This window comes from Manacus candei, unplaced genomic scaffold, assembly GCF_025592945.1.
Source record: "Manacus candei isolate 608988 ecotype Guabito, Panama unplaced genomic scaffold, ASM2559294v1 h1tg000049l, whole genome shotgun sequence".
In the NCBI taxonomy this organism is placed as follows: domain Eukaryota; kingdom Metazoa; phylum Chordata; class Aves; order Passeriformes; family Pipridae; genus Manacus; species Manacus candei.
In genome coordinates, this window is record NW_026138097.1 from 28,095,487 (window position 1) to 28,109,616 (window position 14,130).

A 14,130-nucleotide genomic window follows, 5' to 3' on the forward strand; every position below is an offset into this window, starting at 1 on the left:
ACCCTCAGCACAGCCTGGGCACCGTCCTCCCACTCTGGGGCTTTAGAAGACTGCTCCCGCTGCTCCCAGTGACCTCACCATGTCCCCAGTCATCCCACTTCAGCCCCAGACAGAGGTCGCCCAGGCTGCCCCGGGGCTGCATTGGGCAGGGGCGGTAAGGGAGAAGGAAGAATGTGCTGGGAACCATAATGCAGGGCCTCACAGAAGTCCAGGGAGACGACATCCGTAGATCTCTGGGAGGCAGCACTTGGAATGTATGGAGCTCTGTCGAGGGGTGGATGGCGAGCCACTCGGCAGTTGATGGGTCAGGATCAAAAGGCAGGTCGGGGATGGGGACACTGCTGAGGGCACTGCGGGGACACCGCGGGCCTCCTGAGCAGCAGCAGGATGGGGATGAGAGCTCCACGGGCAGCTTGAAGCTGCCTCCCAGTCACAGTCCCTGGCTCTCGTGGGGCATTCAACTACCCTGAGAGCAGCTGGAAAAGCAACACAACCAAGCACAAACAGTCCCGGAGGTTCCTAGAAAGCAGTGGCGACAGCTTCCCGACCCAAGAGGGTGATGCCTCTCACAAGCAATGCTGTGCTGCTCCACCTCATACTAACACACAGGAAAGGCCTTGTTGGAGAGGGGAGGGTAAGGGACATCCTTGGCTGTCGAGACCATGGGACTGTGGTCTTCTGAAATTCCAGGTATTGGGAAACACATAAATACCAGGAGACAGAGGAGCTAACTAAGAAGGATAAACTTTTATTCCAATGAAAGGGAGAGTTCACTGAACAAACCTCAGTGAGGCCAGTGTGAAGCCGTTCCACCTTGTTCTGTCACTGCAGTCCCTCGTAAATAGTCTCTCCTATCCAAGCCTTCTTGGTCCTCCCTGTTGTGTTGCAAAATTTGCAAGTTGATGCTGTGCCAGGTGGCAGCAGCCAAGGGCTGACCCGGGTGCAGGACCTTGCGCTTGAGGTCTGTTGTCGCTGGCTTTGTTCAGCCTGGAGGAGGCTGAGCTGAGATCTCATGGGGGGCTGCAACTTCCTGCCAAGGGGCAGCAGCGATTTCTGCTGCGTGTGACCAGGGACAGGACCCCAGGGAACGGCTGGAGCTGTGTCGGGGGAGGGTTAGATTGGATATTAGGAAAAGCTTCTTCCCCCAGAGGGTGATCGGCCACTGGAACAGGCTCCCCAAGGCAGTGGTCTTGGCCCCAAGGCTGCCAGAGCTCAAGGAGCGTTTGGACAACGCTCTCAGGCACGTGGTGGGGTTGCTGGGCTGTCCTGTGCAAGGCCGGGAGTTGGACTGGATGATTCTTGTGGGTCCCTTCCAGCTCAGGATATTCTGTGATCCTAACTCTTTGGTTAACCCTTTGTCTCCCCATGAAGAGCTGGCAAAGCTGTTGGGGGTGGGGCAGAACAAGGGAAGCTGCCTCTATGACATTGTTGCTGCCTCTATGACATTGTTGCTGCCTCTATGACACTGTTGCTGCCTCTATGACATGACAATGGGAACCCCAACATTCCGTCCCTGGAGACGCGCCAAGAGGAGCGTCCAGACCCGGGTCCAGTCAACAGACCGGAGCGGCCGCCGAAGCTGACTGAGCATGGCCCTGTCAGCTCTGTGGCAGCGTTGTGTGAGCTGGAGCTCAGCCATAGCCCAGCTCCTGCAGCCATTGGTCTCTCCCGGAACCTCCTGCCCCACAGGTGAGGACAGACCCTGAGCCCGAAAGCCCCCGGACGCACGGCGGGGACAGTCACAGCCCTTGCTCCCCTGCCCCTTGCCCTCCTCCTCCTCAGTCCTCTGAGCGCCCGACACCCCCCGACTGGCATGTGACCTCCAGCATTTGCCCTTTCTCGCAGGATCAGCCAACCTCGGCCAACAGCCTGGGCAGAAGCAGCAGCCCTTGCCAGCTCCCTCTGCCCCAGCAGCAGGTATGGCAGTCCCATCTGCCTTGGCCCCTCGGCATTCCCTGCCCCCCAGCCCCTCCAGCCTCCAGGCCTGCCCTGGCTCCTCCAGCCCTGCCGGCACCTCCAGCAGCCACAGCACCCCTGTCCCCCTGCCAGCTGGGGCACCTTGGCTCAGCACGGCACGGCCAGCAGCCCTGGCATTGCCTGGGCCACCTCTGTTGAGGCAAGATCGTTTAGAGGATCTTGGGGCCGTCGCTGCCATTTTGCCGTCCCCTGTGCAACCCCAGGGCTGTGGCACAGCAGCTCACCCCGCAGGGATGGTCCCTCACTCGAGCTCCCACTCAGTCTGTGTTCTGGGCTGGCTCAGCGGGTGCCCCAGGAGACTCTCCCAGCCCCGAGCCTCGCCCCCGGTCTGCCTTCTCCCCTGTGCACGTGTGCCAATGGCTCCGGGCAGTGACTGCTCCAACCCCCACCCGTATCTTCTGCTCGGCAGGGACACGGACTCAGCTGCCTCCACCAGCCCCCTTGGCAAGCAGCCATGGCATTGCTCGTCCATCAGGCAATGCCCTGGGGGGGGCCCGGGGCTGCAGGAAGCCCCTGGCCCCAGTCCCACCAGTGCGGGACACGCAGCACGGCTCAGCCAACCCCTCAGGGACGCCCCTGGGCAGTGGCAGCCCTTCAGACACCAGCGTCCCCATGGATTTGGACACCACCCCAGGTCTTGACATCAGTCTGGGCAGTGATGTCACCATGGACGAGGACAGCCCGTCAGACCGTGACCTCTCGCTGGCCAGCGACGTCAGCATGGATGAGGACAGCCCGTCAGGCCGTGACCTCTCCTTGGCCAGCGACGTCTCCATGGACGAGGACAGCCCGTCAGGCCGTGACCTCTCCTTGGCCAGCGACGTCTCCATGGACGAGGACAGCCCGTCAGGCCGTGACCTCTCGCTGGCCACTGACGACCCCATGGATGGTGGCTCCTCCCCAGGCAGTGATCACGTTACGAGCTGTGACATCTCGCTGAGCAGCGATGTCCCCATGGATGAGGACACCTTCCCGAGGGGTGACATCTCCCTGCCCAGTCACGGCACTGCCAGCCACCCAGGCCCACTCCACGGCCAAGCCATCGGGGCCCCTGGGGTGACTCCAGCCAGCGAGACTGTGCTGCGTGGCAAGGTCCTGCTGGAAGGGACTCGGAGCCACTTGGATTGCTCCCAGGGAGCCGTGGGCACCAGCCGGGATGGTCACAGCAGCGTCCCCATGCCCACGGACCATGCTGGCACCAGTGGCACCAGCCCCCAGCCCAAGAACGCCTCGCTCTGCCCACCCAAGAAGATGCCGCCCACTGACCGCAGTGTCCCCAAGCCTTCCAGAGCCGTCCTGAGCACGGGACACTGCAACGTGGGCGGCACCAAGTCTCAGGACCCTCAGCAGGGTGCGGGCACGGGTCTACCACCGCCTCAGAGCAGCGTGTCACCAAGCAACATCGCTCTGAAAAGACGGGGCACGAAGAGGAAGAGGGGCTCTGAGCCAAGCACTGGGAGCAAGTGCAAGGCTCCCGCAGCCCGGGCTGGGGCAGAAAGTTGTTGAGGGACAGATCGTTTGGGGATCTGTCCCAGGGGGAGGGACAGATCGTTTGGGGATCTGTCCCAGGGGGAGGGACAGATCGTTTGGGGATCTGTCCCAGGGGGAGGGACAGATCGTTTGGGGATCTGTCCCAGGGGGAGGGACAGATCGTTTGGGGATCTGTCCCAGGGGGAGGGATAGATCGTTTGGGGATCTATCCCAATCTGAGGGAGGGAGGGTGTTGATGTAGATGTAGATATTGATGACCGTTTTCTTCTGGTTATCAATTAAAAGATTTTATTCCATAACCTGTCTGTGTCTGCATGGAATGGGGAGGGAGTGCAGGGCGGCAGCGGGAAATGGTCCCAAGCAGATCCGCCAAGGCCCAAAGGGCTCCAAGGGCACCCAAAGGGCACTCCAGGCCTGAGTCTGCGCCGGAGGTGCAGGCATTCATGGAAGGTCCCCTTCCCCTGGGGAAGCAGCCCTTTGGCGTGGGAGCCAGGACAGAGGGGTCCGTGCAGGACTCATGCACACGGCCCCACACCGAAAACAACCCTCAGCACAGCCTGGGCACCGTCCTCCCACTCTGGGGCTTTAGAAGACTGCTCCCGCTGCTCCCAGTGACCTCACCATGTCCCCAGTCATCCCACTTCAGCCCCAGACAGAGGTCGCCCAGGCTGCCCCGGGGCTGCATTGGGCAGGGGCGGTAAGGGAGAAGGAAGAATGTGCTGGGAACCATAATGCAGGGCCTCACAGAAGTCCAGGGAGACGACATCCGTAGATCTCTGGGAGGCAGCACTTGGAATGTATGGAGCTCTGTCGAGGGGTGGATGGCGAGCCACTCGGCAGTTGATGGGTCAGGATCAAAAGGCAGGTCGGGGATGGGGACACTGCTGAGGGCACTGCGGGGACACCGCGGGCCTCCTGAGCAGCAGCAGGATGGGGATGAGAGCTCCACGGGCAGCTTGAAGCTGCCTCCCAGTCACAGTCCCTGGCTCTCGTGGGGCATTCAACTACCCTGAGAGCAGCTGGAAAAGCAACACAACCAAGCACAAACAGTCCCGGAGGTTCCTAGAAAGCAGTGGCGACAGCTTCCCGACCCAAGAGGGTGATGCCTCTCACAAGCAATGCTGTGCTGCTCCACCTCATACTAACACACAGGAAAGGCCTTGTTGGAGAGGGGAGGGTAAGGGACATCCTTGGCTGTCGAGACCATGGGACTGTGGTCTTCTGAAATTCCAGGTATTGGGAAACACATAAATACCAGGAGACAGAGGAGCTAACTAAGAAGGATAAACTTTTATTCCAATGAAAGGGAGAGTTCACTGAACAAACCTCAGTGAGGCCAGTGTGAAGCCGTTCCACCTTGTTCTGTCACTGCAGTCCCTCGTAAATAGTCTCTCCTATCCAAGCCTTCTTGGTCCTCCCTGTTGTGTTGCAAAATTTGCAAGTTGATGCTGTGCCAGGTGGCAGCAGCCAAGGGCTGACCCGGGTGCAGGACCTTGCGCTTGAGGTCTGTTGTCGCTGGCTTTGTTCAGCCTGGAGGAGGCTGAGCTGAGATCTCATGGGGGGCTGCAACTTCCTGCCAAGGGGCAGCAGCGATTTCTGCTGCGTGTGACCAGGGACAGGACCCCAGGGAACGGCTGGAGTTGTGTCGGGGGAGGGTTAGATTGGATATTAGGAAAAGCTTCTTCCCCCAGAGGGTGATCGGCCACTGGAACAGGCTCCCCAGGGCAGTGGTCTTGGCCCCAAGGCTGCCAGAGCTCAAGGAGCGTTTGGACAACGCTCTCAGGCACGTGGTGGGGTTGCTGGGCTGTCCTGTGCAAGGCCGGGAGTTGGACTGGATGATTCTTGTGGGTCCCTTCCAGCTCAGGATATTCTGTGATCCTAACTCTTTGGTTAACCCTTTGTCTCCCCATGAAGAGCTGGCAAAGCTGTTGGGGGTGGGGCAGAACAAGGGAAGCTGCCTCTATGACATTGTTGCTGCCTCTATGACATTGTTGCTGCCTCTATGACACTGTTGCTGCCTCTATGACATGACAATGGGAACCCCAACATTCCGTCCCTGGAGACGCGCCAAGAGGAGCGTCCAGACCCGGGTCCAGTCAACAGACCGGAGCGGCCGCCGAAGCTGACTGAGCATGGCCCTGTCAGCTCTGTGGCAGCGTTGTGTGAGCTGGAGCTCAGCCATAGCCCAGCTCCTGCAGCCATTGGTCTCTCCCGGAACCTCCTGCCCCACAGGTGAGGACAGACCCTGAGCCCGAAAGCCCCCGGACGCACGGCGGGGACAGTCACAGCCCTTGCTCCCCTGCCCCTTGCCCTCCTCCTCCTCAGTCCTCTGAGCGCCCGACACCCCCCGACTGGCATGTGACCTCCAGCATTTGCCCTTTCTCGCAGGATCAGCCAACCTCGGCCAACAGCCTGGGCAGAAGCAGCAGCCCTTGCCAGCTCCCTCTGCCCCAGCAGCAGGTATGGCAGTCCCATCTGCCTTGGCCCCTCGGCATTCCCTGCCCCCCAGCCCCTCCAGCCTCCAGGCCTGCCCTGGCTCCTCCAGCCCTGCCGGCACCTCCAGCAGCCACAGCACCCCTGTCCCCCTGCCAGCTGGGGCACCTTGGCTCAGCACGGCACGGCCAGCAGCCCTGGCATTGCCTGGGCCACCTCTGTTGAGGCAAGATCGTTTAGAGGATCTTGGGGCCGTCGCTGCCATTTTGCCGTCCCCTGTGCAACCCCAGGGCTGTGGCACAGCAGCTCACCCCGCAGGGATGGTCCCTCACTCGAGCTCCCACTCAGTCTGTGTTCTGGGCTGGCTCAGCGGGTGCCCCAGGAGACTCTCCCAACCCCGAGCCTCGCCCCCAGTCTGCCTTCTCCCCTGTGCACGTGTGCCAATGGCTCCGGGCAGTGACTGCTCCAACCCCCACCCGTATCTTCTGCTCGGCAGGGACACGGACTCAGCTGCCTCCACCAGCCCCCTTGGCAAGCAGCCATGGCATTGCTCGTCCATCAGGCAATGCCCTGGGGGGGACCCGGGGCTGCAGGAAGCCCCTGGCCCCAGTCCCACCAGTGCGGGACACGCAGCACGGCTCAGCCAACCCCTCAGGGACGCCCCTGGGCAGTGGCAGCCCTTCAGACACCAGCGTCCCCATGGATTTGGACACCACCCCAGGTCTTGACATCAGTCTGGGCAGTGATGTCACCATGGACGAGGACAGCCCGTCAGGCCGTGACCTCTCGCTGGCCAGCGACGTCAGCATGGATGAGGACAGCCCGTCAGGCCGTGACCTCTCCTTGGCCAGCGACGTCTCCATGGACGAGGACAGCCCGTCAGGCCGTGACCTCTCGCTGGCCACTGACGACCCCATGGATGGTGGTTCCTCCACAGGCAGTGATCACGTTACGAGCTGTGACATCTCGCTGAGCAGCGATGTCCCCATGGATGAGGACACCTTCCCGAGGGGTGACATCTCCCTGCCCAGTCACGGCACTGCCAGCCACCCAGGCCCACTCCACGGCCAAGCCATCGGGGCCCCTGGGGTGACTCCAGCCAGCGAGACTGTGCTGCGTGGCAAGGTCCTGCTGGAAGGGACTCGGAGCCACTTGGATTGCTCCCAGGGAGCCGTGGGCACCAGCCGGGATGGTCACAGCAGCGTCCCCATGCCCACGGACCATGCTGGCACCAGTGGCACCAGCCCCCAGCCCAAGAACGCCTCGCTCTGCCCACCCAAGAAGATGCCGCCCACTGACCGCAGTGTCCCCAAGCCTTCCAGAGCCGTCCTGAGCACGGGACACTGCAACGTGGGCGGCACCAAGCCTCAGGACCCTCAGCAGGGTGCGGGCACGGGTCTGCCACCGCCTCAGAGCAGCGTGTCACCAAGCAACATCGCTCTGAAAAGACGGGGCACGAAGAGGAAGAGGGGCTCTGAGCCAAGCACTGGGAGCAAGTGCAAGGCTCCCGCAGCCCGGGCTGGGGCAGAAAGTTGTTGAGGGACAGATCGTTTGGGGATCTGTCCCAGGGGGAGGGACAGATCGTTTGGGGATCTGTCCCAGGGGGAGGGACAGATCGTTTGGGGATCTGTCCCAGGGGGAGGGACAGATCGTTTGGGGATCTGTCCCAGGGGGAGGGACAGATCGTTTGGGGATCTGTCCCAGGGGGCGGGACAGATCGTTTGGGGATCTGTCCCAGGGGGAGGGACAGATCGTTTGGGGATCTGTCCCAGGGGGAGGGATAGATCGTTTGGGGATCTATCCCAATCTGAGGGAGGGAGGGTGTTGATGTAGATGTAGATATTGATGACCATTTTCTTCTGGTTATCAATTAAAAGATTTTATTCCATAACCTGTCTGTGTCTGCATGGAATGGGGAGGGAGTGCAGGGCGGCAGCGGGAAATGGTCCCAAGCAGATCCGCCAAGGCCCAAAGGGCTCCAAGGGCACCCAAAGGGCACTCCAGGCCTGAGTCTGCGCCGGAGGTGCAGGCATTCATGGAAGGTCCCCTTCCCCTGGGGAAGCAGCCCTTTGGCGTGGGAGCCAGGACAGAGGGGTCCGTGCAGGACTCATGCACACGGCCCCACACCGAAAACAACCCTCAGCACAGCCTGGGCACCGTCCTCCCACTCTGGGGCTTTAGAAGACTGCTCCCGCTGCTCCCAGTGACCTCACCATGTCCCCAGTCATCCCACTTCAGCCCCAGACAGAGGTCGCCCAGGCTGCCCCGGGGCTGCATTGGGCAGGGGCGGTAAGGGAGAAGGAAGAATGTGCTGGGAACCATAACGCAGGGCCTCACAGAAGTCCAGGGAGACGACATCCGTAGATCTCTGGGAGGCAGCACTTGGAATGTATGGAGCTCTGTCGAGGGGTGGATGGCGAGCCACTCGGCAGTTGATGGGTCAGGATCAAAAGGCAGGTCGGGGATGGGGACACTGCTGAGGGCACTGCGGGGACACCGCGGGCCTCCTGAGCAGCAGCAGGATGGGGATGAGAGCTCCACGGGCAGCTTGAAGCTGCCTCCCAGTCACAGTCCCTGGCTCTCGTGGGGCATTCAACTACCCTGAGAGCAGCTGGAAAAGCAACACAACCAAGCACAAACAGTCCCGGAGGTTCCTAGAAAGCAGTGGCGACAGCTTCCCGACCCAAGAGGGTGATGCCTCTCACAAGCAATGCTGTGCTGCTCCACCTCATACTAACACACAGGAAAGGCCTTGTTGGAGAGGGGAGGGTAAGGGACATCCTTGGCTGTCGAGACCATGGGACTGTGGTCTTCTGAAATTCCAGGTATTGGGAAACACATAAATACCAGGAGACAGAGGAGCTAACTAAGAAGGATAAACTTTTATTCCAATGAAAGGGAGAGTTCACTGAACAAACCTCAGTGAGGCCAGTGTGAAGCCGTTCCACCTTGTTCTGTCACTGCAGTCCCTCGTAAATAGTCTCTCCTATCCAAGCCTTCTTGGTCCTCCCTGTTGTGTTGCAAAATTTGCAAGTTGATGCTGTGCCAGGTGGCAGCAGCCAAGGGCTGACCCGGGTGCAGGACCTTGCGCTTGAGGTCTGTTGTCGCTGGCTTTGTTCAGCCTGGAGGAGGCTGAGCTGAGATCTCATGGGGGGCTGCAACTTCCTGCCAAGGGGCAGCAGCGATTTCTGCTGCGTGTGACCAGGGACAGGACCCCAGGGAACGGCTGGAGTTGTGTCGGGGGAGGGTTAGATTGGATATTAGGAAAAGCTTCTTCCCCCAGAGGGTGATCGGCCACTGGAACAGGCTCCCCAGGGCAGTGGTCTTGGCCCCAAGGCTGCCAGAGCTCAAGGAGCGTTTGGACAACGCTCTCAGGCACGTGGTGGGGTTGCTGGGCTGTCCTGTGCAAGGCCGGGAGTTGGACTGGATGATTCTTGTGGGTCCCTTCCAGCTCAGGATATTCTGTGATCCTAACTCTTTGGTTAACCCTTTGTCTCCCCATGAAGAGCTGGCAAAGCTGTTGGGGGTGGGGCAGAACAAGGGAAGCTGCCTCTATGACATTGTTGCTGCCTCTATGACATTGTTGCTGCCTCTATGACACTGTTGCTGCCTCTATGACATGACAATGGGAACCCCAACATTCCGTCCCTGGAGACGCGCCAAGAGGAGCGTCCAGACCCGGGTCCAGTCAACAGACCGGAGCGGCCGCCGAAGCTGACTGAGCATGGCCCTGTCAGCTCTGTGGCAGCGTTGTGTGAGCTGGAGCTCAGCCATAGCCCAGCTCCTGCAGCCATTGGTCTCTCCCGGAACCTCCTGCCCCACAGGTGAGGACAGACCCTGAGCCCGAAAGCCCCCGGACGCACGGCGGGGACAGTCACAGCCCTTGCTCCCCTGCCCCTTGCCCTCCTCCTCCTCAGTCCTCTGAGCGCCCGACACCCCCCGACTGGCATGTGACCTCCAGCATTTGCCCTTTCTCGCAGGATCAGCCAACCTCGGCCAACAGCCTGGGCAGAAGCAGCAGCCCTTGCCAGCTCCCTCTGCCCCAGCAGCAGGTATGGCAGTCCCATCTGCCTTGGCCCCTCGGCATTCCCTGCCCCCCAGCCCCTCCAGCCTCCAGGCCTGCCCTGGCTCCTCCAGCCCTGCCGGCACCTCCAGCAGCCACAGCACCCCTGTCCCCCTGCCAGCTGGGGCACCTTGGCTCAGCACGGCACGGCCAGCAGCCCTGGCATTGCCTGGGCCACCTCTGTTGAGGCAAGATCGTTTAGAGGATCTTGGGGCCGTCGCTGCCATTTTGCCGTCCCCTGTGCAACCCCAGGGCTGTGGCACAGCAGCTCACCCCGCAGGGATGGTCCCTCACTCGAGCTCCCACTCAGTCTGTGTTCTGGGCTGGCTCAGCGGGTGCCCCAGGAGACTCTCCCAGCCCCGAGCCTCGCCCCCAGTCTGCCTTCTCCCCTGTGCACGTGTGCCAATGGCTCCGGGCAGTGACTGCTCCAACCCCCACCCGTATCTTCTGCTCGGCAGGGACACGGACTCAGCTGCCTCCACCAGCCCCCTTGGCAAGCAGCCATGGCATTGCTCGTCCATCAGGCAATGCCCTGGGGGGGGCCCGGGGCTGCAGGAAGCCCCTGGCCCCAGTCCCACCAGTGCGGGACACGCAGCACGGCTCAGCCAACCCCTCAGGGACGCCCCTGGGCAGTGGCAGCCCTTCAGACACCAGCGTCCCCATGGATTTGGACACCACCCCAGGTCTTGACATCAGTCTGGGCAGTGATGTCACCATGGACGAGGACAGCCCGTCAGGCCGTGACCTCTCGCTGGTCAGCGACGTCAGCATGGATGAGGACAGCCCGTCAGGCCGTGACCTCTCCTTGGCCAGCGACGTCTCCATGGACGAGGACAGCCCGTCAGGCCGTGACCTCTCGCTGGCCACTGACGACCCCATGGATGGTGGCTCCTCCCCAGGCAGTGATCACGTTACGAGCTGTGACATCTCGCTGAGCAGCGATGTCCCCATGGATGAGGACACCTTCCCGAGGGGTGACATCTCCCTGCCCAGTCACGGCACTGCCAGCCACCCAGGCCCACTCCACGGCCAAGCCATCGGGGCCCCTGGGGTGACTCCAGCCAGCGAGACTGTGCTGCGTGGCAAGGTCCTGCTGGAAGGGACTCGGAGCCACTTGGATTGCTCCCAGGGAGCCGTGGGCACCAGCCGGGATGGTCACAGCAGCGTCCCCATGCCCACGGACCATGCTGGCACCAGTGGCACCAGCCCCCAGCCCAAGAACGCCTCGCTCTGCCCACCCAAGAAGATGCCGCCCACTGACCGCAGTGTCCCCAAGCCTTCCAGAGCCGTCCTGAGCACGGGACACTGCAACGTGGGCGGCACCAAGCCTCAGGACCCTCAGCAGGGTGCGGGCACGGGTCTGCCACCGCCTCAGAGCAGCGTGTCACCAAGCAACATCGCTCTGAAAAGACGGGGCACGAAGAGGAAGAGGGGCTCTGAGCCAAGCACTGGGAGCAAGTGCAAGGCTCCCGCAGCCCGGGCTGGGGCAGAAAGTTGTTGAGGGACAGATCGTTTGGGGATCTGTCCCAGGGGGAGGGACAGATCGTTTGGGGATCTGTCCCAGGGGGAGGGACAGATCGTTTGGGGATCTGTCCCAGGGGGAGGGACAGATCGTTTGGGGATCTGTCCCAGGGGGAGGGACAGATCGTTTGGGGATCTGTCTCAGGGGGAGGGATAGATCATTTGGGGATCTATCCCAATCTGAGGGAGGGAGGGTGTTGATGTAGATGTAGATATTGATGACCGTTTTCTTCTGGTTATCAATTAAAAGATTTTATTCCATAACCTGTCTGTGTCTGCATGGAATAGGGAGGGAGTGCAGGGCGGCAGCGGGAAATGGTCCCAAGCAGATCCACCAAGGCCCAAAGGGCTCCAAGGGCACCCAAAGGGCACTCCAGGCCTGAGTCTGCGCCGGAGGTGCAGGCATTCATGGGAGGTCCCCTTCCCCTGGGGAAGCAGCCCTTTGGCGTGGGAGCCAGGACAGAGGGGTCCGTGCAGGACTCATGCACACGGCCCCACACCGAAAACAACCCTCAGCACAGCCTGGGCACCGTCCTCCCACTCTGGGGCTTTAGAAGACTACTCCCGCTGCTCCCAGTGACCTCACCATGTCCCCAGTCATCCCACTTCAGCCCCAGACAGAGGTCGCCCAGGCTGCCCCGGGGCTGCATTGGGCAGGGGCGGTAAGGGAGAAGGAAGAATGTGCTGGGAACCATAATGCAGGGCCTCACAGAAGTCCAGGGAGACGACATCCGTAGATCTCTGGGAGGCAGCACTTGGAATGTATGGAGCTCTGTCGAGGGGTGGATGGCGAGCCACTCGGCAGTTGATGGGTCAGGATCAAAAGGCAGGTCGGGGATGGGGACACTGCTGAGGGCACTGCGGGGACACCGCGGGCCTCCTGAGCAGCAGCAGGATGGGGATGAGAGCTCCACGGGCAGCTTGAAGCTGCCTCCCAGTCACAGTCCCTGGCTCTCGTGGGGCATTCAACTACCCTGAGAGCAGCTGGAAAAGCAACACAACCAAGCACAAACAGTCCCGGAGGTTCCTAGAAAGCAGTGGCGACAGCTTCCCGACCCAAGAGGGTGATGCCTCTCACAAGCAATGCTGTGCTGCTCCACCTCATACTAACACACAGGAAAGGCCTTGTTGGAGAGGGGAGGGTAAGGGACATCCTTGGCTGTCGAGACCATGGGACTGTGGTCTTCTGAAATTCCAGGTATTGGGAAACACATAAATACCAGGAGACAGAGGAGCTAACTAAGAAGGATAAACTTTTATTCCAATGAAAGGGAGAGTTCACTGAACAAACCTCAGTGAGGCCTCTCAACTCAGTGGAGGTCACAGCCCCCTTTTATCCCCTTTGCCCGGAGCGCTGCTCCCTCCCCAGCGTTTCTCCACTGGCTGACATACGCCGGGGTTACAGGCTTCCCAACACGCCTGCTCTGTGTCCCCCATTATGTCCCTCGGAGGGGGCTGGGAAGGTCACTGGTGCTTTTCAAAATGGAGGCCACAGCACACTTCAAAACGGAGGACGTGGCCACCTGAGACCTTCTCTGCCGCTGATCGGTGCCCCTGTCTCTGGGCAAAGGGCACCGCTTGGTAGCCAACAATTGAACCACCAGTAACTTACTGCTTCTTAGTGCAAACTGCGACTACCCTACAAACTTTGCAAGCACACTTGCTTCTTCCTAAGAGTGGAGCTGAGGACTGGGGGAGGAGGAAGCAGGGTAGCATGGAAGATCAGAACACGCACCTCAGGAGAGCTGACTTGAGCCTCTTCAGGGATCTTCTTCCTTCGTGTCTGATGTCCTTTTTTTCCCACACTCGCTGTTCTAACCCCACAACCTGATTTGCTGCACACCCTGTCTCCTAAACCACCACCCAGTTAGTCTTTCTTGATGGGCCGAGCTCTTTGTTTCCCTTTGCCCTTCTCCGAATGCCAGGGAATGGGAAACACCCTCATTTTTATGGTTGGGCTCTTGCTGCCCAGCCTCACTTTCTGCAACAGTTTCACAGTTTTCAATCTGGTCCTGTCCCTGTTTCTTTCAATGCCCAGGTTTTCTCCAAAACAGCCAACTGACACACATGCAATCACTATGCCCAGAACTGCCAGGAGAACTCCACCAGTTCAGCGGCTCAAGTGGGCAGAAGCTGTCTTGGATGTAGCCTTGCCCGCTTTGAACCTCAAGATTCCACGTGAGGAGCCAGATGCTGAGCACTCCCGAAGAACCCCCTTTCCTAGACCAAATCTCCAACCGCAGCAGGTCGCAGCACACACCTAAAGCGCCTTTGACCGCGACCTGACAGAACCCCCTTCTTGTTGTCCACACTCTTGTCTTCCCATGGAATGGAGAGCAGAAAAAGACTCTCCAGTGTAAGGCCAGAACAGCCAGGTTTACGGCAGAGGCAGAGAAACTGCCCTATCCCTGCCTCCAGGATGGTGAGCCTGCTCCAGGATCCTTCCATCGGGCAGTTTTGGGTGCGTTGTGTGGTTTTGTATCAATGGATATGGCTTTCAGCGATGTTAACTTCCAGTGGTGAGAAGTCATGAGATTAGTCCCCGGAATGAGGTGATGACCTTCTGCAACAAGAGTTTGACTTTGAATGGCCAAGGTTTTTATTCCCCTCCTGCTTTCTGCAGGTGCCCCCTGTTTTTCGAGACT

General features: G+C 60.5%; 1 protein-coding gene across 2 annotated transcripts in view; it reads right to left on the reverse strand.

The window, feature by feature from the left end:
- LOC127476423 (uncharacterized) overlaps nt 1-6,738 on the reverse strand; it is a 54,006-nt gene extending 47,268 nt beyond the window's left edge. The window contains exon 1 of one of the 2 annotated variants that reach the window (XM_051799350.1): nt 6,685-6,738. The gene's annotated coding sequence lies outside the window, so the exon portion shown is untranslated. Of the gene's footprint in view, nt 1-2,673; nt 2,728-6,684 lie in introns of those variants that run through there. The other variant, XM_051799341.1, reaches the window with a different exon arrangement.
- Between the last annotated feature and the right edge of the window lie 7,392 nt (nt 6,739-14,130).